Source organism: Piliocolobus tephrosceles, chromosome 7 (assembly GCF_002776525.5).
Source record: "Piliocolobus tephrosceles isolate RC106 chromosome 7, ASM277652v3, whole genome shotgun sequence".
In the NCBI taxonomy this organism is placed as follows: Eukaryota; Metazoa; Chordata; class Mammalia; order Primates; family Cercopithecidae; genus Piliocolobus; species Piliocolobus tephrosceles.
Genome location: NC_045440.1, coordinates 2,656,027 through 2,683,494, shown reverse-complemented (window position 1 = coordinate 2,683,494; position 27,468 = coordinate 2,656,027). Strand labels below are relative to the sequence as shown.

General features: G+C 43.0%; 1 long non-coding RNA gene across 1 annotated transcript in view; it reads right to left on the bottom strand.

Annotated features, from left to right (window-relative positions):
• Positions 1-6,102: 6,102 nt before the first annotated feature.
• Positions 6,103-27,468, bottom strand: part of LOC111551348 — a 68,279-nt gene continuing 46,913 nt past the window's right edge. The window contains exons 7-8 of the long non-coding RNA XR_003309958.1: positions 7,242-7,272; positions 6,103-6,417 (exon numbers count right to left, since the gene is read on the bottom strand). This is a non-coding gene — a long non-coding RNA (uncharacterized LOC111551348). The remainder of the gene's footprint in view (positions 6,418-7,241; positions 7,273-27,468) is intronic.

Sequence of the window (27,468 nt, the reverse complement as noted above, 5' to 3'; positions counted from 1 at the left end):
GATATCCCGACACACCTGTTAGAACAGCTACAAAACAGCAACAATGCTGGAGAAGAAGCAGAGAAACTGAATTTCTTGTGTGTCCCTGGTGGAAATTTGAAATGGTGCATTGGTTGTTCCTTATTAAGCTAAATGTGCAACTACCACTCAACCAAGCGATTATATTCTTGGACATTTATTCCGGAAAAATGAAAATGTGTGTCCATATAAAAAACTTGTACCTGAACGGTCATGTCTTTACTTATAATCACCCCAAACTGGGAACAATCCAAGTATCCCTCAATGATGAATGGCTAAACTAAGCATGGTACAGTCACACCAGGGAATACTACTCAGCAACATAAAGGAACAAACTATTGATGCATGCAACAACCTGGACCCATCTTAAAGGGCATTGTGCTTAGTGGAAAAAGCCCATCTCAACATTTTATATACCTGTGTGAGTCCATATACACAATGTTCTTAAAATATCGAAACTGTGAAGATTAGAGCTGATTAGAGTTGCCAGGGAACGGGGATGGAAAAAGGGGATGAATACAAAGGGATAGTAAAAGGGAGCCACTTTGTGATGATGTGGTTACACAAGTCTACACACAGCATAAAAGTGCAGCAAACTGTACACATACACACACACCTGAATGCATGTAAAAAACGTTGAAAATGAAATAAGGCCTGTAGTTAATGACACTGTATTGTATCAGTTTCCTGGTTGACACTGTACAACAGCTATACAAAATGTCCCTCTGGCGGAAGTTGGATGAAGGATACACAAGACTATTTTGCAACTTCCCTTGAGTCTATAATTATTTCAAAATAGAAAGTTAAAGAAAAAAAGACTTAAGAATATCCAAGAAAGGGTTTTAACCATGAAACCCTTTATTCCTGGAACATCGGGTAAGACCGGTATTCTACAGAACACATGCTGGGAAATGCATGTCAGAGAAACTGGCTCTGAGCCAACCATCACTGTCCTCATTGTTCATCCCAGCCCCAGGCCCATCACCTCCATCAGTGGCCAAGCTCGCTCCACAATTCTGTCTCAATTTGCAGCTGAGAGGATACTCCACCGAGTTGCTTTTGTTCAATAGGGTTTTCCACAAAGGTTGTATCTTGGTTCATTTCTGTTTTTTGCTTTGGCTCAGGCTGCTCTGCCAAGTTTGCCCCGAAGTGTGTCAATCTGTGCCAAGCACCATGCCTCATCCACAGAACCTAATGGGATGTGACACATGTGGTAGGTCAGCATAGTGACAGCCAAGAATCTGGAGGATACAGAGGCATTGTTGTCATAATGGCCTACTCTCAGAAGGTATTATGCCATAAACAGAAGCTGTGAATGAACCTAGAATAAGTAAGTCATTTCCAGTACAGCAGACTGCACTGTGTTAAACGCTTGAGTTGATACCTTTATCTCTATTGACACACAGCCTAGACCAATGGTGCTTAAACTCCAGTGTTCCTAAGAATTGGCTGAAAAATCCCTGTTATTGCTATATCAGCATCCTGGAGGAGGAACCTGAGAATAGGCAGATTTGGAACAATCTCAACAAGTAACACTGGTACAGGAAGAGTCTGGGACCACATCTTCTTCTACAATATCACTTTTTAATCGTTTCAGCTGGGAGCCTTTTTACTTGCACTCCATATTATATGAAGTGTTTAAAACTAATAACTTCTACCCATTCACACTAGTGCATGTATTTACCAAATGGTTTTTTAAATTCCCTTACACATCACTCAGAAACAAACCAATGTAGGAGTGTGTGTGTGTGTTGAAAAATAAAGGGTAATGATAATTTCCAAACTTGGTTCTTCTTTTATCAAAGAACAAAACTCGTCGTAACCTTAATAGCATTTGTGATCAACCCAGAACTCTGGGAAATAGGAAGATTTTTGTTTTGTGTTACTTGTTTTGCTTAATCATGGTCAAAAAATCATTGTCAAAAAATCATTAGAGACAATTTGAACATTACCTTAATGAGTCCGGAAAAGTAGTGCTTTTGACAGCTATTTTTTAATTGGCCAAAAAAGAAATCCTAACAAATCATTCTGGCCAACTTGGCAGCTTGTTTGCTATTGGATATTCTGGGTTATGTTGGGAAGCCCCACTGGAGCCAGTCTAAAAGAACAACACAGCCTTAAGAAAATGGGGCTAAGACTCACTTAGTAATTAGAGGTAATTAAACAGAGATGGCCCCAGTAATCCACAATCTTGGAAGTGACCAGGGTGCCTTACTGTGAGTTTCTTTGACTGTACGATGGTGATCCATCCATCTCGCCCCTGTGTTTCCCAAAGCTATAGTTTCCCAAAGCAATATGGCAGAATCTAATCAAAAGTATCAAAGGATATATGTGAAGTAATGCATATGTTAATGAGCTTGATTTTCCCATTCCACAAAGTAGACGTATTTCAAAACATCATGTTATCTGTCAATTTTTTAAATTAAATTATTTTTTAAGTATTAAAGAATTTCACAGCCCGTCCAACCGCCCTTGATCTAGATCGGTGATCTCCCAAACAGAATGTCCAGCACTGATTTGTTGGAGTGCTGGAGAAAATGCTAAAACTTCCACTTATATTTAGTTTTACAAAAATAAGACATTTAACTTAACTAATAATAATAGATGTATTAAATTGGCAGTATCATTTAGTCTTTAGGTCCCAAACATCATCATGGGACCCATGTAGTGTTTCCAGGATCTTAAGAGAAGCGTGGAGATTACTTGATCAAGAATGTTGAAGGGCTGGGCATAGTGGCTCACACCTGTGATTCTAGAACATTAGGAGGACTAGACAGGCAGATCGCTTGAGCCCAGGAGTTCAAGACCTGGGCAACATGGTGAAACACCATCTCTACAAAAACACAGAAATTAGTTGGGTGTGGTGGCATGTGCCTGTCGTCCCAGCTACTAGGGAGGCTGAAGTGGGAGGATCACTTGAGCCTGGGAAACAGAGGTTGCAGTGAGCCAAGATTGTGCCACTGCACTCCAGCCTGAGTGACAGAGCAAGACCCTGTCTCAAGGAAAAAAAAAAAAAAGAATAATGATGGAAGCCCCTTACTTAGCCATGAACTATCAGGCTATCAGGTTATTGGACAATATTGCACTGGACGTGCTCCCAGTTAAATGCACTTACAGGTATTGTATTTAGATTAAACTAATCCTCACAAAATGAACAAGTGGCTTAAAACAATTCCTTCAAGGAATTGCCTATGTCATCACTGCAGAAAACTCTGACCCAGAAAATGTCCAAACAACCTGAGTAGTCCATTGAAGATAATAAGAATGCAAGCACAAGAGAACATCAAGAAAAAGGAAGACCTGACATTTATTCTTCTTGCCAAGTGGGCTCTGTATCTGCCCACATCATGAGTTATTTTAAAAATCAGAGATGATCTATCAGATTTTAAAAGAAGATGGCCAATCTGTGAGAAGATCTTTTTGAAGAAATGCATGCTATGAAAAGAATAATTTGAAAGTGAATATTTGGAAACATTTTTAAGTTTATGTGATTTTTTTTTTTTTACTTTAAAAATTCTGTGTGTCACATATAAAAACTCTCATATTATTACACTCAAAGAAACTATCAAAAATCTATTATCGGGCCGGGCGCGGTGGCTCACACTTGTAATCCCAGCACTTTGGGAGGCCGAAGCAGGTGGGTCACAAGGTCAGGAGATTGAGACCATCCTGGCTAACACTGTGAAACCCTGTCTCTACTAAAAGTACAAAAAATAGCCAGGCATCTCCAGCCTGGGTGACAGAGCTAGACTCCGTCTCAAAAAAAAAAAAAACTAAAAAAACTTAGCCCGGCATGGTGGTGGGTGCCTGTAGTCCCAGCTACTCGGGAGGCTGAGGCAGGAGACTGTCCTGAACCCGGGAGGCGGAGCTTGCAGTGAGCCGACATCGCGAGACTACATCTCAAAAAAAAAAAAAAAAAAATCTGTTAAAAATTTTTTCAAAAAAGTTTTCATGACTTTTTAACCTATTTGTTAAAAATACCAAAGTGAAATACAGTAGTCCCCCCACCATCTGTGGTTTTACTTCCTGTGGTCTTAGTTACCCACAGTACAGTACAGTAAGACGTTCTGAGAAAGAGGAACACATTCATGTAACTTTTAATACACCATATTGTTATAAACGTTCTATTGGATTATTAGTTACTGTTGTTATTCTCTTACTGTGCATAACTGATAGATTTTATCATAGATAAATAGGTACAGGAAAAAACATGGTCTATATAGGGTTTGGTACTATCCGAGATTTCAGGCAACCACTGGAGGTCTTAGAAAGTATCTCCCATGGATAAGGGGGAGCTACTGTACCTTGCGATCAGTTAGGAAGAGGACCTTCTTGACATCAAAGAAAATAAAAATTACTAGCATAATTTAAATGAAAAGCTTTACACAATCGATAGAGTGGAATGAAAATGAGCATCTAAAGAGGTTCTTGTTCCATCTGGTTCTGTGCGTCTTTGTGAGAGAACATTTTCAGCTGCAATAAGCAAGAAAGAAAGAGAAGAAAAGAAGGAAGGAAGGCGGGCAGGAAGGAAGGCAGGCAGAGAGGAAGGAAGGAAGGAAGGAAGGAAGGAAGGAAGGAAGGAAGGAAGGAAGGAAGGAAGGAAGGAAGGGATCTAAGACAAGAACTCTTTGGAAATGTTTTTAAGGGCCAAGAATAGGAATTCCAAACATAAGGAATCAGGAATAGAGAAAGACTCTATGAATTATATACAAATCTACACGTGCGCATGAGGAGTGTGTATGAGCAATAGAATAGAAATCAAGATAGTAAGAAATATTTCTAGTCATAATGCTTTGAAAATAAAATTGTACTTTTAGGTATTACAGCTTCTATGACTTTGCAAAAACAATACACTGAAATAAATGCTTTCAGTTTAACCACTGTGTTAGTTTTCTAGGGCTATCATTACAAAAAACCACAAGCTGGGTAGTTTACACAACAGAAATGTATTTTCTCACAGTTCAAGAGGGTAGAAGTCCAAGATCAAGGTGTCAGGAGGGCTGGTTCCTTCTGAGGGCTATGAGGGAAGATCCATTTCATGCCTTTCCCCTTACTTCTGGTGGCTTTCTGGGAATCTTTGGTGTTCCTTGTAGATGGCAGCTCCCTGTGTCTTCACATGGTCTTCTCTCTGTCTCTGTGTCCAAATCCCCCTTTTTCTATAAGGGCACCAGTGATACTGGATTAGGGGCCTACCTTACTCCAGTATCATCTATCAATTACATTTACAATGACCTTTTTCCAAATAAGGTTACATTGTGAAGTACTAGGGGTTAGGACTTTAACATACAAATTTTGGGGAAACACAGTTTTACCCATCCCAACGATGACTTTGTAAAAATGAAAATCCACCTTCCTCATTTCTTTTAAAAGTGTGTCTTTGGGTTGGGCGCGGTGGCTCACGCCTGTAATCCCAGCACTTTGGGAGGCTGAGGCAAGCAGATCACGAGGTCAGGAGATCGAGACCATCCTGGCTAACACAGTGAAACCCTGTCTCTACTAAAAATACAAAAAAAAAAAATTAGCTGCGCGAGGTGGTGGGCGCCTGTAGTCCCAGTTACTTGGGAGGCTGAAGCAGGAGAATGGCGTGAACCCAGGAGGCAGAGCTTGCAGTGAGCCGAGATGGTGCCACTGCACTCCAGCCTGGGCGACAGAGCAAGACTCTGTCTCAAAAAAAAAAAAAAAAAGTGTGTCTTTGATAAAGGGCAAGGACTTGCAAAGCTCGCAGTTCTGCACTGGTGTGAAGAAATCACAGTGCCCTTAATCACGCCATATGCAATCTCTACCCTGCACCCAGAGATGGCCCTCGGTGGGTGGAAACCAACCACAAATATTTTGAGACAAGAATCATAATTTGCATTCCTGTCCCTGTCCTTAGCTGTGCCAGCTACTGCCTTTCCATATGTTATACGCTTTGTTCTTCTAAAGCTGCAGATAAAAGATTTCCGACCGGGCAACATTTCAGGGTGTTCGTACCATCTGTGAAATACCTTCGCAAATGAACAGTGAAAGGAAGCACTTGAAAGGTCTTATTTTAATAAGATTTTTATTCTGCACATATGAAAAGAGGGATTTTTTTCCCCCTTTACCTGCTATCATTCTCCATGTGAATAAAGAAATTGTCCTTGCTTCAGGGCAGGAGTTTTTCATTCAGAATACAGTCACTAGAAATACAACACTTAGGCAGTTGTAAATCCTTAGTGTAGGTGATAAACAACAAGTATTCCAGTGCAGACGCATTTCATGACCTGTGAGGATGGAAATCTTCCACGACCATCAAGTGTTGCTTTTGGTATGCATGGGAATGAGTCTGCATAATGAGCAAGGCCTCGGTGACAGCCAGCTCAGGCTGCAGGAGAAGCGGAGGTGACTCAGCTTCCATACGTGACTTCCAGCTAGAAACTGCAAGTAGAAAATGTGAATTGATCTGAAATTTCTGAACCTACAAAAGTCTTCCTGGAAGATTAAAATAACCCAATCTAAAGCCGATAGAGATATAGAGATTGGTGGAAGATACTTAAAAAATCTATTTGTGTCTGAAACCTAATTTATGTCTGAGCTCTTATTTATGTCGGCAGGCACTCTGAGGATATAGGATGAGTAATAGTTACAGGGTGTGACTTTTCTCAAAGAGAAAGCCAGGTCAGAGGCGTCTGACTAAAGACTGACCATTTATTTGACAGGCATTGCATGGGGTTTCAGAGAAGTGGACACTTCTGGCCTCTTTCAGCCTTGACATTCTGTTTGTCTCTGGATGGTGAAGACATTCAGAGGCCTAAATACGGCAGAGGTGATAAAAGAAAAACTCTGGCCAAATTGCATTTAACAGAGTTTTAGTTGGGCAAATCAATGCATGAATTGGGCAGTCCCCTGAACCTCAATAGGTTCAGAGAACTCTGTGCTGTGGTTGCAGAGGATGTATGGAGAGAAAAAGGAAAGTGATGTACAGAAGATGGAAGTGAGGTACAGAAACAGCTGGATTGGTTAGAGCTCAGCGTTTGCCTTATTTGAACATGGTTTGAACAGCTGGCTATCTTTGATTGGCCAAAACTTGGTGACTGGCAAAAGAGTAGGTTACAGTCTAGTCACATATCCAGTTAGGTAATAGTTCACAAAGTATGGAGAAACCTTTAGGCTGAACTTAAAATATGTAAGGAGGCAGCTTTAGGCTACACTTAATTTAACAGAGGGATGTGAATCCCGGCCAGAAATGCAAAAGTCCTTACCTAGTCCAGCACTCTACTGAAGCATCCAGTTCTGGAAGAGAAAGACAAATGGTGAGTTGGTGTATAAACAATATATTGTCTACACTAACTAGGATGAATTGTTTTTTATTTCCATAGGAAAAATAGGATGGTCTACCCCCAGGACAAATGCTTTTCTATCTATCTTTCAAAGGATAAAAGTGACACCAGTAGGCTGAGGGAGGTCCCCAAATGCTGGTGGAACCTCGACCATAACCAGTGTCCGGAATCTTGACACCATTGCAAGAATGAATTCAAAGATGAATTGGAAAATATTAGTGAAAGTACAGAGATTTATTGCAAAGGGAAAAGCACACACTCATAAAACGGGAATGCAGGTATACTCAAGACAGAGGTCCACCAAGGGGGCTCGGGGCTGCTGCCTTTATAGGTTTCTTTAACCAAGGGGTAGAAGATCCATGAAAATTCCTGGGAAAAGGTGGAGATTTCTTGGAACTGTGGTGTTGCCCATTTTTACACCGAATATAGTTGTTATGGCTCTGGTGAATGTGTGATTTAGGATGTTAATGAGCAGACAGTGAGGTCCTAGGTGAAACCTGGCTCAAGTCCAGCACCACGTTTGGTCCAGTCAGTCTTAGTCAGCTTGGTCCACACCCTGGTTTTTCAGGGTCTTAGCCGTTCCTAGCTTCTGCAGCTATTTGAATGGTTTCCTTTTGCGAGTCATGTAAAACTGTTGCCTGGGATTTTCTGTTGTCCTGCAACTATGCTGTATCACTCCTGTCTTAAAAAGAGTTCAAGCCTTTCTCTCTCGCTCGCTGTCTCTCTCATTTAAGATAGAGTCTGTCTCTGTCGCCCAGGCTGGAGTGCAGTGGTGCCATCTGGGCCCACTGCAACCTCTGCCTCCCAGGTTCAAGCAATTCTCGTGCCTCAGCCTCCCAAGTACCTGGGATTACAGATGCATGCCATCACACTCGGCTAATTTTTGTATTTTTAGTAGAGATGGGGTTTCACCATGTGGGCCAGGCTGGTCTCCAACTCCTGACCTCAGATGATCCACCTGCCTCAGCCTCCCAACGTGCCGGGATTACAAGCATGAGCCACCGCACCCAGCCAGGGCTCAAGCCTTTCTGAAAATTACTGAAGTGTTTGAAGAAGCCCCCTTTGTTCTCAAATGCCCATAATTAGAATCAGCAAAAGCACATGTGTGGTCCCTACAACAAGAGGCAGCTTTTGTCACTGTTCCCAAGATAAGTCAACTCTACTGAGAGGACGGAGGGTTATGTGTTCAGTGTGACATTTAAAATCAAGAAGGAACATAGTGGCAAATGTTTAGCAACCTTCAGCCTTATCATTGGACTTCTCTATGAATGAGCTGACTCACTTTCTTTTTTGAAAAAAATTGTGATAAAACACACAAAACGTAAAACCCAGAAACTTTTAAACGTCTTTAAGTATACAGTTCAGTGGTGTTAAGTATATTGAGCAATATTGGGCAACTGTCACTGCCCCCTCCATTTCCAGAACTTTTTCATCATCCCAAGCAGAAAGCCTCTACTTCCTCTTAAACCCAAAAGAAATCAATGTGCAAATTGTCTTACTTTCTCCTCTCTGACTCCAAGTACTGCTTCAGCTCATCAATGCCTTCCACCAAGGAACAATGGGGCTGAGAACACAGAGTGCCCATTTTAACAGTGCAGTTGTCCTAGCGAAGGTTCCCAGCTGTTCTCAGCACCTGCGTGGGACCTGGGCCCGGGCTGCACCACGCTGGCAGTGAACATACACTCGGGGCCTCGGCCAGTATTTTTCCAGGAACGCTGCCTCCTCAACATGGTCTGCTCGTGATGTGCTGAGATGAGTGCTCTATTAATTTTAACGACGCCATAAACTGGGAGATCGGAAAATGAAATGGGCCAGCCTGCTTTCACTCTCACAGGTTAATGACAGTGGGCACAAGATAAACCAATAGTGTTAAGGCTGAGAAATGATTCCTTCCTCTTGGTCGTCTGTCTGGACTGGGCTCTTCCAGTGGCTTTGTTAATGTGGGTGGCAGCGGTAAATCTCTGAAATGAGGATGGACAGTGTGAGGGGGCGGAGCTTTGTGACCCATGGCCTTGGCTGTCCCCACCACTTCCACTGCTTCCACCCCAGGCAGTGGGAATGGCTAATACTGTTTCTGCCCTGGGGTGAGGGAAGGGTTATGGGTTATGGGTAATAGAACTTCCTTGAATCATTCAGATCTCCTTCAGGAATAAAGGATCAACTCAGACAAGGGACCAGTTCTACCTGCGCCACGGTCACTGGAGGATCTTATCACCACCACACTCACAAGACTACCAGTAACACTTAACGTATTTTTGGTTTTGGTGGCTCCTCTGCTGTGATAATAGTCTAGGCCTGTTTCATTCATCTCTATGAAATCAATCAAGTGCCTGGAGCTTGTGAATTACAGCCCACATTCCCGATGGAGGAACTGAGGCTTATTGCTATCATTCGGACGTGTGTCTCCCAAACCTCATGTTGAAATTCGGTCCTCAGTGTTAGAGGTGGGGCCTCCTGGGAGGTGTTACAGTCACAGGGGTGGGTCCCTCGTGAACTGACTAATGCCCCTCAGGAGACAGGGGTTGAAGGGAGGGAGTGAGTTCCTGCTCAGTTAGTCCCCTGTAGAGCTGATGGTTAAAAAGAGCCTGGCGTCTCCACTCACGTTCTCTCTCGCTTCCTCCTTCTCCGTGTGATCTCCGCACAGGCAGGCTCGCTTTTTCCTTCCAACATGAGTGGAAGCAGCCTGAGGCCTCACCAGAAGCAGATGCTGATGCCATGCTTCTTGTACAGCCTGCAGAACCGTGAGCCACATAAACCTCTTCTCTTTATAAATTACCCAGTCTCTGGCATTCCTTTATAGCAACATAAATGAACTAAGACAGTGACTAATCAAAAAATAACCAGTTAAAACCCCAGACCTTCCCTGCTAGCCAGTTGATTTGTTGCTCCGTTTGTTTCCCGGTAGGTACAACATCAAAGACTAACACTTGGGATGGATTATGCTGAGACCTGGCAGAAGCAATAATCAGAGAGCTTGAGACTCTGGAACCAGAAACTGGACACAATATTCTGAATAGTAGAGTTCCGTCACTGAAAAAAACAAGAGTTTTTTTTTAGACCAGTGAGCCTCCAATAATTTGTGCTGGTTAAAATACAAGCTCCTAGGCTTTCTCCCAACCTACGGATGCACAATTTCCTGGAGGTGGGATGCAGAAGTCTGTGTGTGTTTTTTTTTTTTTTTTTTTTTTTAACAGCTTCACAAGTTATTCTGAGGCTCTACTAGGTCTGAAAAACACAGTGACCACATTGATCAGATCTCCCACAGAAGATGCATCTGAAAGAACCATGAGACAATCTCCTCTTTGTTCTGGACTTGTAACTCTTGTAAATGCAGCCTGAGATGGTATCAGTGTTTTCAACAACGGAATCACAGTGGGGAATCACTATTGAGTTTGGGGTCAGCTCATATTCTCCAGTTCTTTTCTCATGAATTGCCATCACATTGATTCTTGCATCTCTAAAGGCACAATAAATTAAGGATTAGGTTTGAAAAACTAGAAGCATGATTTAAGCTGACTTTACTTGGCCATTTCTAATGACCATCTTTTGTTGCTAAAATCAATTATATTTATACAACTATTATACACTCAGAATAATTAAAATTAAAAAAATTGTTGGACTGGGCACGGTGGCTCACGCCCGTAATCCCAGCACTTTGGGAGGCCGAAGTGGGCAGATTATGAGGTCAAGAGATCGAGACCATCCTGGCTAACACGGTGAAATCCCATCTCTACTGAAAGTACAAAAAATTAGCCGGGTGTGGTGGCGGGCGCCTGTAGTGCCAGCTACTCGGGAGGCTGAGGCAAGAGAATGTCGTGAACCCGGGAGGCAGAGCTTGCAGTGAGCTGAGATTGCGCCACTGCACTCCAGCCTGGGGGACCGAGTGAGACTCTGTCTCAAAAAAATAAAAATAAAAATAAATTAAAAAATTGTTAAATCAATGGTGATTCTATCTTACCGTATCAAACTAGAGCACAAGCAACAAGTAGGCCTTCTTCTCTACATAGCATAGTTCACATTTCAATTCAATTCAGCAAATATTTAATGAACAAATAATTTAGCAAACTGTTTAAGTGCTAGGCACATAATATATAAATGTATAACTCAAACACAAGATAGAATTTATATTTGCCAGGAAAGAGATGCAAAGTGTTATGCATGTTCAATGAAGGCAAAAATAACATCCTGTTGGGTGTGGGTGGAGGACAAAGAGGGACCTTATAGGAAGAGATCCCATTTGAACCAGAGCTTCAAGCCATCTGCAGAGAAGAGCTAAGGGCTAAGGAAGCCATTTCATAGATAGAAAATCCTGTGAGCCAGCAATGAATGTACAAAGTGCATGTTGAGAGTGGAGTGGTCATAGAACAAATAGTTGATTTTAAGTCTAGAAAAGTGGGTTGGGGCTGGTTGTGGAGGATCTTCGAGCTAAAGAGTTTGGATTTCACTTTCCAGCAGTAGGGGAATCATTACAGGCCCCGTAGCAGAGGAGTGGCTACTTAGGACAGACCCAAGCCAGGGGAGATTGGAGTCAAGGGTTCCCATCAAGATTTAGGAGATAATAAAATATTTATAATTCTGAAAAGTTCAAAACAACCTGTATTAGTTTCCTGTGGCTGCTGTAACAAATTACCACAAAGGTGGTGACTTAAAACAGCATAGATTTATTTTCGTACAGTTCTGGAGTAAGAAGTTCAAAACCAGTTTCGCTGGTCCAAAATCAAGATGGCTCCAGGGGAGAACTTGCCTTCGTGTCTCTTCCAGCTTCTAGAACTTCACTCCTTGCATTCTTTGGCTCTTGGCCCCTTCTGAAACAAGCATGTGCTATTTTTGTAATTAAAATAAAGATGAGGCGTAGAAATGAGGACCATAAACAGGGCAGTGGTACAAGGAAAGGACTGATGTGAATTGAATTGCAGAGAGCAAGTCTCTAAGATGTGCTAGCTGGTTGGGTATCAGGAATGATGGAGAATTCATTGTCTGCCATTGACAATGGAGGCTCAGCCTGCAGGGCAGAGAATTGCTAGGCTGCTAGCAGCCATGCAGGCAGGGGGAGCTAGTTTAAGAATGAGGATGACTTTCTTCCAGATGTATTTGTCCTTTCAGGCAAGCTCCCTGCTAGTATTTGGCTTTTATGCCATATGACATGAAACTTCCAGGGTTTTCATGTAACCAGTCACTAAGAGGAATCTCCCTTTAAAGAACCAAGGCTCTTCAGCTGTTCTGAATTTGCACTTCAAAGGCTCCCTGATCTCCGCATTCCCAGAGCCCTTACCTTGCAGCCTGGCTCTAATGAGACACGGCAATGCCTTTGCTCTGGTCTCTTATCAGCCTTGGCAGCCTGGGATTCTGTAGGGAGGCTGTGAACCGGCTCCCTTGGGAAGGTCTACTGCAGAATTGCTTAGAGATGGAGGGAGAAGGCATAGTTGGCAGTGGTCTCCGGACCATCCTTGGACCAGACCACGGATCTTCCCTATGCCAGATGGACAGTGTCCACTCTCCACCCTCTTTCGGTCCCCAACCAGGCTGTGACCTCCTGCCCACCTCCTCGGCCCACCCTCTATCCCCTCTGCCCTCACATCAGCACCCTAGTAGCAACCTTTGGAGAGAGTCCCAGGAAGGGAGTGAGTCCAGAGGGAAAGGACTCATATATGTAAAGAGTGTATATTCCTGATCTCAGTGGAAAACTTTGTTACTGAACCAAACTTGGGTCTGCCCACCTGGTGCAGCAAGGCCAAACATTGACATCAGAATTTGCAGTGAGAACAGGTGAGGCACTTATTGCAGGCCACTAAGCAAGAGAATCAGTCAGCTACTGCTTAAGACCCGACCTCCTCAATGGTTTCCATTAAAGGTGGGGAGGCAGAAGTAACAGGCAAAGTCATAAATCAATACGTGAAGCCTACACAGTGGTTTGACCTATAAAGGTGGGACATCTCAAAGTGGGGCCGCAGGTGGATGGTGGATTCAGAGATTTTCTGATTTGCAGTTGGCTAAGGAAGGAAAGTTTTGTCTAAAAACTTGGGGTTGGCAGAAGGGAACATTAAATTCTGACCTGTGGGTGTGGCTCCCTCCAGGCCCCTCAGGAAGAAATTTAGAATAAAGAATCACAGTCAGACTTCAGTCCTTCATTCCCCCTCATCTGAGGTCTGTGCACCAGTGGGTCCATTTGGTAGAGGTCTGGGTTTCTAAGTTGTTTCTAAGAAACAACTCAGGGGACATATATTAAGATGTTATTGGCTGGGCACGGTGGCTCACTCCTGTAATCCCAGCACTTTGGGAGGCCAAGCCAGGCAGATCACCTGAGGTCAGGAGTTCAAGACCAGCCTGACTAACGTGGTGAAAGCCTGTCTCTACTAAAAAATAAAATAAAATAAAATACAAAAATTAGCCGGGCACAGAGGCGGGCACCTGTAATCCCACTGACTCAGGAGGCTGAGGCAGGAGAATTACTTGAACCCGGGAGGTGGAGATGGCAGTGAGCCAAGATTGCACCACTGCACTCCAGCCTGGGCAACAAAGCCAGGCTCAGTATAAAAAAAAAAACAAAAATAAACCCATATCTTTAGTTTCTACACAGGAAACAAACACTCTGTGGCTCAGACTTCCTTGGCTATTGTTTTAGGCTATTGCCTTCTTGCTTATCAGTTGTGCTCCTTTATTTTTCAAAGCTGGCTCGGTGCCTGGAGTTTCCCTTGAAGGAACTCAAAATTTCCCTTTATTTCCATACTTGGGGGGTGCCCAGCAGGCCCCGAGAAGGGTCTGTGGCCTGTCTCAACTTCTTTGCAAAACAGCCCAAGACTGGAAAACTGGAAAGTAGGAGGCCAGATCCTTCTGTGACCATGAACTTGGCCCAAGTCACCTGCGAAAGGCTTGCGTTGGGCTGGATTTTTCATGCTCCCTTCTAGAGCCCGTGTTCTGGCCTCTGCGTGGAGCATCTTTGGAGATGAAAAGATAAACACTTATGACCGCTTCTCAAAGAGTGCTTTGGTTTGCAGGAGTTTAGTAACCTGAATAACGGTCATGAATGATCCCTGGAACTTGTGTTATCTTATTTGGAAAAAGAGCCTTTGATTATCTAGGTGGGCCCTAAATACCATCAGAAGTATCTTTGTAAGAGAGAGCAGAGGGAAATTTTACACACACACACAAGGTGATGTGAAGATGGAACAGGAAAAGTTTCTCCAACGTTGGCTTGAAAGATTGGAGCCATGTGGCCACAACCAAAGGAATGCCAGCAGCCACCAGAAGCCAGAAGAGGCAGAGGACAGATTCTCTCTGAGAGCCTCTGGGGAAAGTGCAACCCTGCTAAAACCTTGATTTCAGCCCAGTGATACTGATACTGATTTCCGACTTCTGGCCTCCAGAGCTGAGAAATACCAAATTTTCGTTGTTTTAAACTGTCAAGTTTGTGGTCATTTTTTTGTTTGTTTGTTTGTTTTTACAACAGCCACAGGAAGCTAAAACAAGGGGAAAGTCACCTGGGGTCTGTGCATCCTAGAGAAGCTCTGACTGTGTCCTGCACAGGTCCCCTTGGCGCACCTCACACTTTGTCAGCCTAACCCTGAGACTTTTCTAATGAAAGGCTCGTACTCCTAGCACCCTGTAGCAGAAAAAGCACTGGGAAAAGAATCAGAAGGTCTGCTTGGCTTTGAGTAGGTCTCACTCCATTTATCTGAACTATGGTTTCCCAATCTGATGACAGCAAGGACCACATTTTGTTCCTGTTTGTTTCTCGGTAGCTAGAATTGTGCTGAGCACATCCACAGTAAGCACTTGTTGATTGTTGAATAAAAAATAAGGAAATTATTATTACATTTTCCTGCCTGTCTCACAGGGTTGTTCACTGTGGAGCCTAACTTAGAAATGTAAAATATTTTGAAAGTAGTAATGCAATAAGCAAAAGTTAGGCGGTATTATTATTATTATTATTATTATTATTATTATTATTTTGAGATGGAGACTTGCTCTGTCCCCCAGGCTGGAATGCAGTGGCGCCATCTCGGCTCACTGCAAACTCCGCCTCCTGGGTTCACGCCATTCTCCTGCCTCAGCCTCCCAAGTACCTGGGACTACAGGCGCCTGCCACCACACCTGGCTAATTTTTTTTGTATTTTTAGTAGATACAGGGCTTAACCGTGTTAGCCAGGATGGTCTCGATCTCCTGACCTCGTGATCCGCCTGCCTCAGCCTCCCATCAGGCGTGAGTCACCCCACCTGGCCAAAACTAGGTATTATTAACCAAGATGCAGAGCTCTCTGAACTGTGTTATCTGGAATGAGCAAGTTACAGCTGGGACCTGGCTGGCCAGAAACCAAATCCCTTATGCACATCTAGAGAGAAAACATTGCTCAAGAGGCTAAGCAGAACTGGAACCCAGAGGCTGTTTCTGTGAAGGCAAAGAGAATTTTTTTTTTTTTTTTTTTTTTTTTTTAGCTGAGCAGCTGTTCAGTCTGCATTTGAATCTGCCTAATTGCTCTACTCCTTGTAAATGGTGAGGGGTAGGAAGATGATAATCTAAGAAGCTGTATTCCAAGGGAGGCTGAGATTGGGAGGATGTGGGTGCATGTGATATCATAAAAAATAGATCTGGTCTTTGTCCCCAGTTCCTGGACAGAGCTTCAAAAATACTTGGAATTTCCCAACAGGAGATAACAAGACTCTTCTGACTACATTTGAGCTTTTGTTAATGTGACTGGTCATGGGCCCTTAGAGAGCTTCAAGGGAGGGACTGATCATGCTATTTACAGAAAGACTAAGCATGTGATTGGAGGGTTGGAATTTCCAGCCTTTCCCCCAACCTCTGTGGAAGACAGAGCAACCAGAATTTAAGTTCAGTTACATGGCCAATAATTTAATCAATCAAGACTACACAATGAAAGCCACATAAAAACTCTGGACACTGAAGTACAAGGGAGCTTCCTGGCTGGTGAATGTATCAATGTACCAGGAGGATGGTGCACACCAGCTCCATGAACACCAAAGCTCCTAGGCTGGGGACCCTTCCAGACCTTGCCCTGTGTATCTCTTCATCTGGCTATTCACTTGTGCTCTTTATAATAAAACAGTAATCCAAAGTATAGTGCTTCCCTGAGTTCTGTGTCATTCTAACAAGTTAGCAAACTTGAGGGGTTGTATAGTGGGAAGATGAAAATTTGTAGTCAAGATAGACAGAAGTGTGGGTATCCTGGGGACCACATTTGTGACTGACATCTGAGGTAAGGGCAGTCTTGTTGGAGACTTTGCCCTTTAACTTGTGGGATCTGACACTAACTCAGAGTAGGTCAATGTTAGAATTGAATTGTGAGACTTCCAGTTGGTGTCAGAGAGCTAGTGTTAGATCTTAGTGTAATATCCAATTCCTTGGACTTCTCCATTTGAAAGTCAATGGCAGAGGAAACAGCCACTGTCTCTGACTGACCAGACTGTAACCATAATAGGTTCATTGCCCGGGACACAAAGCAAGTCAATACACCAGGATACTGGGTTGCAGCAGAGAAAGAGGCTTAATCATAGGGTCACTGAATGAGGAAATGAGAGGGGAGTCTTAAATACACCCCCTTAAGGACTTTGAAGTTAGGATTTTTAAGAGTTTTGGAGTGGGCTGAAGTGTGATCACTGTTTAGTCGAAGAAGACAGAGTGAAATCTTAGGACAGGAAAATGAAGAAGCTGTATTCTCATGCTGGTCCCATTCCTCTGTGGGGTCTTTAAACTGGTTGCTGGAATTCAGGATCTGAAAAACATCTTAAACAACCCTTAAACAAAAGCCTTATGAGTCTAATGTCAGAGATCCTGTCTATAGGAACAACGGAGATGCAAATGGGTTAGTATCTAGTGCTACATAACTTAGCAAGAAGGAAATGGGCCGCAGTGAAGCCCGAATGATGCTTTATTATAACTCTGTTTCTGTCTAGAACCTGGCATTTAGTTTTCAGCAACCCTATGGGGACAGTTTCAAGACAAGAAGGAATATGGTAGCATGGACTGAGCACAGGGATTTAGGCCATGTGGATCCTGGCTCTGCTTCTGCCAGTAGCTCCCAGCAATGGCTTACCCTCCCTAGGGTCCTCATCTACAAAATGAGACAACTTAGTTACACATCAGAGTCATCTGAGGAGCTTTAAAAATGCAGTCTCTCCCAGCTCCACTCTTCAGAATTAGAGTCTTGGGACTAGGTCCCAGGGATCAGCATTTCAGAGTTTAAAATCGCCCCAAGTGACTCTAATGCAATTAATGGGTAGTTGATTGACTCAGGGTTTCCTCATGGCCCCTGATGATAAGAACAACCTGGGCCACACTGTAAATCTACTAAATCAGACTCTCTCTACTAAATCAGGAGGGACCTGGGAATTGGTGGTTTTTTTTTTTTTTTTTTTTTTTTTGAGACAGAGTCTCACTCGCTCTGTCACCCAGGCTGGAGTGCAGTGGCACAATCTCGGCTCACTGCAAGCTCTGCCTCCTGGGTTCACGCCATTCTCCTGCCTCAGCCTCCTGAGTAGCTGGGACTACAGGCACTGGCAACCACGCCTGGCTAATTTTTGTATTTGTAGTAGAGCCAGGGTTTCACTGTGTTAGCCAGGATGGTCTCGATCTCCTGACCTCGTGATCTGCCCGCCTTGGCCTCCCAAAGTGCTGGGATTACAGGCATGAGCCACCGCGCTGGGCCAGGAATTTGTGTTTTTGACAAATGCTCCAGGTGATTCTTAACAACTAACATAGCTTGAATAAGCACCCCCTCCAAATCTCAGGTTGAAATTTGACTCCAGTGGTGGAGCCGAGTCTCCAGTCCCGTGCGAGGTGTTTGGATCCCTCATGAATGGTTTGGTGCCCTCCCCTTGGTCATGAGTGAGTTCTTGCTCTATTAGTTTACACAAGAGCTGGCTGTTTAAAAGGATCTGGCACCTCCTCCCTTCTAACTCTTGCTTCATCTCTCACCAGGTGACACCCCTGCTCCCCATTCGCCCTCTGCCATCAGTAAAAGCTTCCTGAGACCTCACCAGAAGCTGGACAGACGCTGGTGCCGTGCTTGTACAGCCTGCAGAACCAGGAGCCAAATCAACCTCTTTTCTTTATAAATTGGCCAGCCTCAGGGGTTCCTTTACAGCAATGCAAGAATAGACCAACACAGAAGTTTGTGGAGTGAAACCTAAAGCAGTGTTTCTAAAAGTGAGATCCTAGGACCAGCACCACCTGTACCACATGCATCACCTGGGAATCTGTTAGAAAAGCAAAGCCTCAGGCTCCATCCTAGACCACCTCAGGCAGAAGCTCTGGGGGTGGGGTCCAGGAATCTGGGATTTAACAAGCTCTCCAGGTGATGCTGATGCATGTTCAGTTTGAAAACAATGGACCCAGAGAGCCTCTGAAGTGCAACCTGCACTGACAATTTTAGTCCAAAATCTTGCATGGGCAATTTAATCTCTATGTCCTATGGATTCAGTAAAGTCCCTTTCTGGCAACCAGAAAGCTCAGTCTCTCTGGAGGCTCTCTTGTGGTTTCATTTTGAGCCTAAGATCAATCGAGAGACCTTACGCGCCATCAAGACTGACTGGGAGACTCATGTGTGCTGTCCTCAAGCCAAAAGTCAGGATAGAACTGCTTTCCACTATTGATTACAAAAGAATCAGCCTTCCAGAAGAAAAATCTACTCTCTTCATGGAACCTCCTCATGGCAGAAGCTGCTTGGGCACTATTTTCTCCTGTAGGCAGGTAAGAATATGTGCAGGCTTTTCTGACTTGGATCATACAGTGTCTTTAAAGCTAACAGACTCTGATTATTAAAAGAAAATTGAGGGATCCTATTTTACCAATTAAGACACAGAGGGGATGGGAGCTAGTTAATAATTTCTCCATAGTAACAGAGATAGTAACGCAGTAGGTTTGTAAGAAAACTGAACTCAGACCTTCAGGCTTATTTCACTGAGCCACGCTACTTCAGGTGTTCTCAGCAAAGCATGGGAAGTAACAAGTCTTTTAAACCCTAAGACACTGCAACCTTAATGTGGCTTTTGGTGCCATCCATGCACATTCAGAGAATTCAGAGTCTACAGAAACAGTGAGGATTTGGATTCCTATTGGCACAAGGAGGCAACTAAGAGGAACAGGGGAGACGATGGTTTTTCCAGGAAAAGTTAATGCTACACGAATGGCAGATCTTGCTGAAAAGGTTCTGTCATGTGCCAGGAGCTTTTTTCCTTCAAAATAACCCTGTAAGGTAGGCATAATTATCCCAGTTTTACCAATGAGGAAATGATGCACAAAGAGGCTGTGCGCACTGATCGAGCCCAGTGAGCAAAGGCAGGATAAAAACACCTAGCTCTGATTCTCATGCTTTTCCTGGGACACCATACTGCTTCCTAGTGAGATGCTTTTAAACCCGCCATTGATCTATTTCAGTCTCTAAATCAGTGACTCTTAACCTTGACTGCAGGTTAAAATTGTACAGATCTTTAAAAAAATACTAATAGCTGCTGCCCTCCCTTCCATCCCTATTAAAACAGAACCTCTGGGAGCAGAGCCAGGATAGTGGCATTTTTTTTTTTTTTAAAGCTCCCCAGGTAATATGAATGTGCAAACAGAGATGCAAGCCACTTTTACATGTTCAATTTGCCTCAAAGTAATTTAGCTAACCAGGAATAGATACTGTTTTTGAAGATAGTGGTGGTAATTTAATGAAGTTACTCAAACTATGATTGAATTATATTTAGACACTAGGTAAGAGGGGAAATGGGGAAGAGAAGGAAGAGTTGACTTTTGTTAACTGGTTTATTGGAGAACATGCATGCAATATTTGCTGATAATCTGTAATACAGCTCATCTGAGGACCAAGCCCCCTGCCTCCACCTGACCCCCAGGATTCCCTGGAGCACAGTGGTATTTTGATGTTTGAGAACTTATGTATGTTTGAAAGTAATTAAAGAAAATTGAAAGTTAATTGTTCTGAACGTTATTTTACTGAGAGAATAATTCTCTTTAAACCTAACAAAGTTTTCTATTTAAAGGATTTTGTATCATGTTCCTAGGCCAAAGACAGAAGAAAGGACCTCATGGTAAAATTTTGGGTCTTGTCCAAAAGACTTTTGAAGTAATAGCATATTCATTAAGGTCACAAATAGATCTTTAACAGAGGTCTTTCTTTAGGGAAATTGGTACCTCCTCCACTTCAATTAAAGCTTCCTGGTATGAGACATGCTTTTAGGAATTCTAGTCTTTTGGGCTTGATTCTCTTTTTTTGTTGTTGCGGAGATGGGGTTTCATTCTGAGACCCAGACTGGAATGCAGTGGCAAAGTATAACTCACTGCAGCCTCAGCCTCCCAGGATCAAGTGATCCTCCTATCTCAGCCTCCCAAGTAGCAGGGATTACAGGTGTGCCCCAAGGGCCTGCTACTTAAAAAAAAAAAAAAAATATATATATATATATATATATATATATATATAGTCAAGACAGGATCTCGCCATATTGCCCAATCTAGTCTGGAACTCCTGGCCTCAAGTGATCCTCCCACCTTGGCCTCTAAAGTGCAGGGACTACAGGCATGAGCCACCAAGCCCGTATTTTGGCTTGATTCCCAAAATGCTTATTTCTACAGAACCTGAGAGCAACCAAGCCTCTACTTATGAGCTTTGAAGATTCAAGCAGTGAGGAACCCCATAGAGACCCCACCTCCTACACATCAAAGGCTCCCCTACCTCCTTCTTCACACAATAACACATTGATAAGATGGCAAAACCCAACCACTAACTGCATCCCCACAAAACTGCCATCTGCTCTTAAACTATTTTGAACTGAACCAAAAAAAAGTTTATAGATACGCATATTTGTATTTTTTTCTGCCTGAAATTTTTTGTGCCTTATTTACTTAAATGGCATTTACTTAGTCTTACTTCATTTCAGTAATAGAATTTTTATGGTTTTTCAATAAAGACCTTCCATGCCAATTTTGGGGGGCTTCCTTTACCTTTCCAGATCAAAAGAGAAGGTTCAAAAGCCTATAATTCAGAGACAAGCATACTAAAAAATATCTTTGAGAAGGACTTAAGTTATTATACTAGGATTCTCGGCCTGGAGGAAACGAGCTTTGGGGTAACCTGTTAACTGTCGACAATTGTCTTTCCTAGAGGATACAAAGATTACTCTATGGAAGATGGTAACCAGCTATTTTGCACATTCACTGAAGAAAAGAACAAAAGAATCGTAGTTACGTTGCCATGGGAGGAATTTAAGGAGATCTGTAGAAGGAGGAGCTTCTCTGTTGAAACAGGTGGAACAGCAACAACTCTCTTCTTTGAAGCTTTATGGAGAAAGACAACACACCATTTCATATTAACATTAGTTATTCTTGAGGGTAGAAGAATTAGTGGAGGCCTTTCCACTTTACAATGATAGAAACACAACTAGCTCTACTTATTTTATTTTTTGAGACAGGATCTCATTCTGTCACCAAGGCTGAAGTGCAATGGCAGAATCTTGGCTCACTGCAGCCTTGACCTCCCTGGGCTTAGGTGATCCTCCCACCTCAAGCTCCTGAGTGGCTGGGACTATAACCATACCACCATGCCCAGATATTTTATGTACATACACACACACACACACACACACACATATACATACACATGTATATATGTATGGGATTTCGTCAATGTTGGCCAGGCTAAATTTTTTTTTTTAGAGATGGGGTCTTGCTATGTTGCCCAGGCTAGTCTTGAACTCCTGAGCTCAGGTAATCCTCCTGCCTCAGCCTCCCAAAGTGCTGGGATTACGAGTGTGAGCCACTGCACCTGGCCACTTAATTTTAAATGGGGAAATAGTTGGCTCACATGAATGGATGTCCCAGGGGCGGGCTACAGGCATCACTGGTTTCAGGGGGTCCAATAACAGCCAAGGGCACTCTTCCTATTCCATCTCTCACTCTGCTTGGCTTTATGATCTGAAAGACTTTCTCTTTGTGAGGCAAGATGGCTGGGGCCGCTTCCAGCTTACTTACCTCTTAAAGCTCCTTTCCCAAGATCTACATTAATGCATGATTCTGACTGGCCTCAGGTCTGTCCCTAGAGCATGCACAGTTCCAGAGTAATCCTGTCAGTCAGACTGGGTTGTGAACCTGCCCTCATGGCAGAGGAAGTAAGAACTCTTGACTGACAGGACCCACAAATCATATGAAGTGTAGGAGAGTTCCAAAGGAAAAGAGGCAGAGCAGGCAGAAAAAGGAGCATGTCTACTGTAGAGGATACATCAGGAGAGAATTCCTTCTGTTTTTCTGCAATCACATGCTGATAATTGTGAGCAAAAGTTGTCGCAGAGTGCACTGATGTCCCAAACCCCAAAGCTGACAACTAAATAGATAACATATATATTTGGCTGAACTTCAAGTTTGGAGTATCTTATCTTTTTCATTATTTTTGTTTTCTGGTTTTGTAAAGTTTTTTTGGGGGGGTGCAGGATGGGGTGCCAAAATCATAAATTCCTGCTGAACTAGTTAAAAACGAGGCCTGGCACAGTGGCTCATGCCTGTAATCCCAACACTTTGGGAGGCCGAGCAGGTGGATCACCCAAGGTCAGCAGTTCAAGACTAGCCTGGCCAACATGGTGAAACCTCATCGCTATGAAAAATACAAAAGATTACAGGCACCTATAATCCAAGCTACTCAGGAGGTTGAGGCAGGAGCATCGCTTGAACCAAGGAGGCGGAGGTTGCAGTGAGCCAAGATCACGCCATTGCACTCCAGCCTGGGTGACAGAGCGAGACTCCATCTCAAAAAATAAAAGGGGAAAGTGTGTATTTTTTCCCAATCTTTGAGCCACTGTTAACTAATCTGAGCCTGATTTGGTTTGAGTCCATGGACCATGACTTTCCACGAGGAATTTCCTACTGGCCTTGTCTATCCTTAGTATCTCCCTCCACCTATCACCCTGTTGCAGAGGCAAGATGACTGCCCACCAAAGAGACCTTGGGTCTCTTTCTTCAAGTCCAGACCTCAAACTTCCCTGGCTCCAGAGAGGAAGAAGTCCAAGACTCCCATCCTCTGAAGTACAAAGCTGATTGACAGTGATCTTGCTCCCAAGTCCAGAGAATATAGTAACAATTGTTAACAGTGCTTTTGCCAAAGTCTGGCTGATTTGACTTAACTAAAACCATGTGGATCCTTCAGGGTTCTGAGAGGACACAGAATTCAATACAGGTGAATGAAGACTCTCTTCATTCCTCAAATGGAGAGATTTTATGAAGAACTATTTACCGACGTGTGATCTGGATTATGGAAACACATCAGAGATTAAAGCTATGCAGAGATTAGCAATGTTGGAAGTTATTGGCACCCCAAAATTCGAAAGACAAGAAAGAAATAGAATTACCAGAGCTGGGTGAGAGCTGTAAGACGAAGGCGAGGCCACCTGGCAGATGCTGAAGTCATGGAGAGAGTTTTCCATTTGTCCTCTCCCTCCACTCTCTGATGCCCTGCCACTGTCTCCAGGGATCAAATCGACCTGGCAGTCAGCCAGCAAGAGGCAGTAGAGATGCAGGCTACAGGCATCAGTGTCCCACGGCATAAACCAGAGTAGAGATGGGCAGAGAATGTATTGGGGAAGGGAGTGGGGCAGAGAGAGAATAACCTGCACAGCAGTGGAGCCTCTGGCACACCCATGAAATTGCAACATCCAAACTTAGTCTTAGGTACTTCTAGAATCTTTCCTCCATGATCAGCAAAGGGAAGACTAAATCTGCATCTCTCTCCTGGCCCATGTGCACACATGTGTATGAGTATGTGTGAGCAGGACACACTGGTTAAAGATTCTGAAATCAGACTCATCTTGAATCTTAGCCTTGTGACTCACGAGTTCTATGATCTTGGATAAGTTAGTTAATTTTGCTAAGCTTTATTTTGCTCATCTATAAAATGAAGATAATAATAATACTCATCTTAAATGGGTTTATGCCAATTAAATGAGATGGTTCCTATAAAGTGCTCAACACAAGGGGCAGCTCAATGGGAAACCCCAGGCGGTGTGACGTCCCCCTCTCATGGTGACCTCTGGGCGATACAGGCCCCCTCCCTTCAGGGTTCAAGACACCGAGCAGCCCTCAATAGAGGCTGATCCTTTCTGAGCCACTCTTCCACAAAGAGGATCACCCATCTCCCCAAAGCAAACAATTTTTAGGACCAATCCACTCTAAATTCAGATTAGAGGCAAGACAGATGAGCATTTTTCAAGCCTGCAAAGACTCAGTCCTGCTAAGAATGCACTGAACCCACATCTTATATGAAACATCTGCATTGCAGCCAATAGGGTGACATCAGGGCTCCTTCAAACAGGGGGCAGTGATTGCTTCACATCTACATGACTAAGGGCCCATTGGTGATTTTCCCCAAATGAGAAAGTGGTCCATAAATAATAGAAAATTACTAGCAATGTTAAAATGATACTTTTCCATCACTCATGATAAGAGAAATACAAAACAATATCCTTGGCGCGGTGGCTCATGCCTATAATCCCAGCACTTTGGGAGACCGAGGCGGGCAGATCACCTGAGGTCAGGAGTTTGAGACCAGCCTGGCCAATGTGGTGAAACCTCATCTCTACTAAAAATATAAAAAGTGTAGTCAGGCATGGTTGCATGCACCTGTAATCCCAGCTTCTTGGGAGGCTGAGGCAGGAGAATCGCTTGAACCCAGGAAATGGAGGTTGCAGTGAGCCGAGATCGGGCCATTGCACTCCAGCCTGGGTGACAGAGCAAGACTCCATCTAAAAAAAAAAAAAGAAAAAAGAAATACAAATCAAAATTACAGTAAGATACCACTCACTGTATACCATTAAGATGATTACTGTTAAAAAAAAAAAAAAACTAAAGAGAAAATGAGTGTTGGCAAGGATGTGAAGGAATTGGAACCTTTGTGCACTATTGGTGGGAATGTCAAATGGTTATAGTCACTGTGGAAAATAGTATGGAGGTTCTTTAAAAAATTAAAAACAGAATCACCATATGATGCAGCAATTCTACTTCTGAGTATGCACTCCCAAAGAACTGAAAAGAGGGTCTCAAAGAAATAGTTGCATACTATGTTTATGGCAGCATTATTTACAATAACTAAAATATGGAAGCAACTCAAGTGTCTATTGACAGATGAATGAATAAGCAAAATGTGGTCTATACATACAATGGAGTATTATTCAGCCTTAAAAAGGAAAGAAATTCTGACATATTCTACAACATGGATAAACTATGAGGACATTATGCTAAGTGCAATAAGCCAGACACAAAAGAATGAAATATTGTATGATTCTACCTAAATGAGGTGATTAAAGTAATCAAAATCATAGAGACAGGCAGTGGAATGGTGGTTGTCAGAATGAAGGGAGGGGGAATGAGGAGTTACTGTTTAGTGGCTATTGAGTTTCTATTTTACCAGGTGAAAACAGTTATGTAGATGAATGGAGGTGATGGTTAAATAACATTATGAGTGTATTTAATACCATTAAACTATACACTTAAAAATGGTTAAGATGAATTAGTCGGGCATGAGGCGGGCGCCTATAATCCCAGCTACTCCGGAGGCTGAGGCAGGGGAATTGCTTGAACCCGGGAGGCAGAGGCTGCAGTGAGCTGAGATCATGCCACTGCACTCCAGTCTGGCGACAGAGGAAGAGTCTGTCTAAAAAATAATAAATAAATAAATAAATAAATAAATAAATAAATAAATAAATAAATAAATAAAATGGTTAAGATGGCAAATTTTGTTGTGTCTATTTTACCACACACACAAAAAAATAATATTTAAATACGGTCTCACTCTATTGCCTAGGCTGGAGTGTAGTGCTGCCATCACAACTCACTGCAGCCTTGACCTGCTGGGCTCAAGTGATCCTCCCACTTCAGCTTCCTAAGTATTATTGATAGGTTGAATAAAAGATGCCAACTTTACACAGACATACTTGCTATTTTTAACACAGTTTCAGATTTAGGCCCCACAAACAGAAGAATTCTGATCAATTCTATTTCATATAATTTCCATCATGTACCACCACACCTGACTAATTTTTTTTTCTTTTTTTTTTTTTTTTTTTGTAGAGACAGGGTCTTTCTCTGTCACCCAGGCTGGTCTGGTCTTGAACTCTTGAACTCCTGGGCTCAAGTTTCCTCCCGCCTCAGCCTCTCATAGTGCTGGAATTATAGACGCGAACCACTATGCCCAGCCCATAATTTTTTTTGAAAGGGTACTTTTCCAACTTCAAAGAACAAAACAGAAAAAATGTCAGTCTGTTCAGGCTGCCGTATCAGGCTACGTGACTTAAACAACAGAATTTTATTTTCTCACAGTTCTGAGGACTAGAAGTTCCAGATCAAGGTCTGGCTGGGTCAGGTTCTGGTGAGGGCTCTCTTCCTGGCTTGCAGAAGGCCACCTTCTTGCTCTGTGCTCACAGGGCTTTGTCTTGGTGTGTGCATGTTGAGACAGTGAACTCTCTCCTCCTCCTCCTCTTAAAAGGATTCTACCACATTAAGATCCCATCTTTTTTTTTTTTACCTCACTTACCCTTAATTACCTCCTAAAAGGGCTATCTCCAAACACAGTCATATTGGGGTTAGAGCTTCAACAAATGAATGTGGGGGGACATGATTCAGTCCACAGCACATAACAAACCTGTAATTTTACAAGTCACTTAATTACCAAAGTTCTTCAGACCTCCTCAAAACACCCCTGTCATCAAAACAGTCTCATGAAAAGCCATAAGGTCTACTTACGAGGCAACAGTTTCACTTGTAAGCACATATCCACCAAAATTGTGTCCATGTACTCACCAAAAGACACAGGAAAGAATGTTCATAGCCCCAAATAGAAAACAACCCAAAAATCCATTTCAGGCAGAATGGATAAACGGACTCCAAGATACCCACACAACAGAAGACAGCACACAGAGGTGAGAAGGAGCAGCAGCATGGATAAACCTTACAAACAAAATAGAAACAGCGGCACAGTAAAGTACATATTGTATTTTTCTATTAGGTCAAGGTCACTATTAGCAAAATTACGGTCTAGGAGTCAGAAGAGTGGTTACCCTTGGGAGAGGGAAGTGATTACTTTCTAGCAATGTCCTACTGTTCTAATTCTCCTTCCTTCCTTCCTTCCTTCCTTCCTTCCTTCCTTCCTTCCTTCCT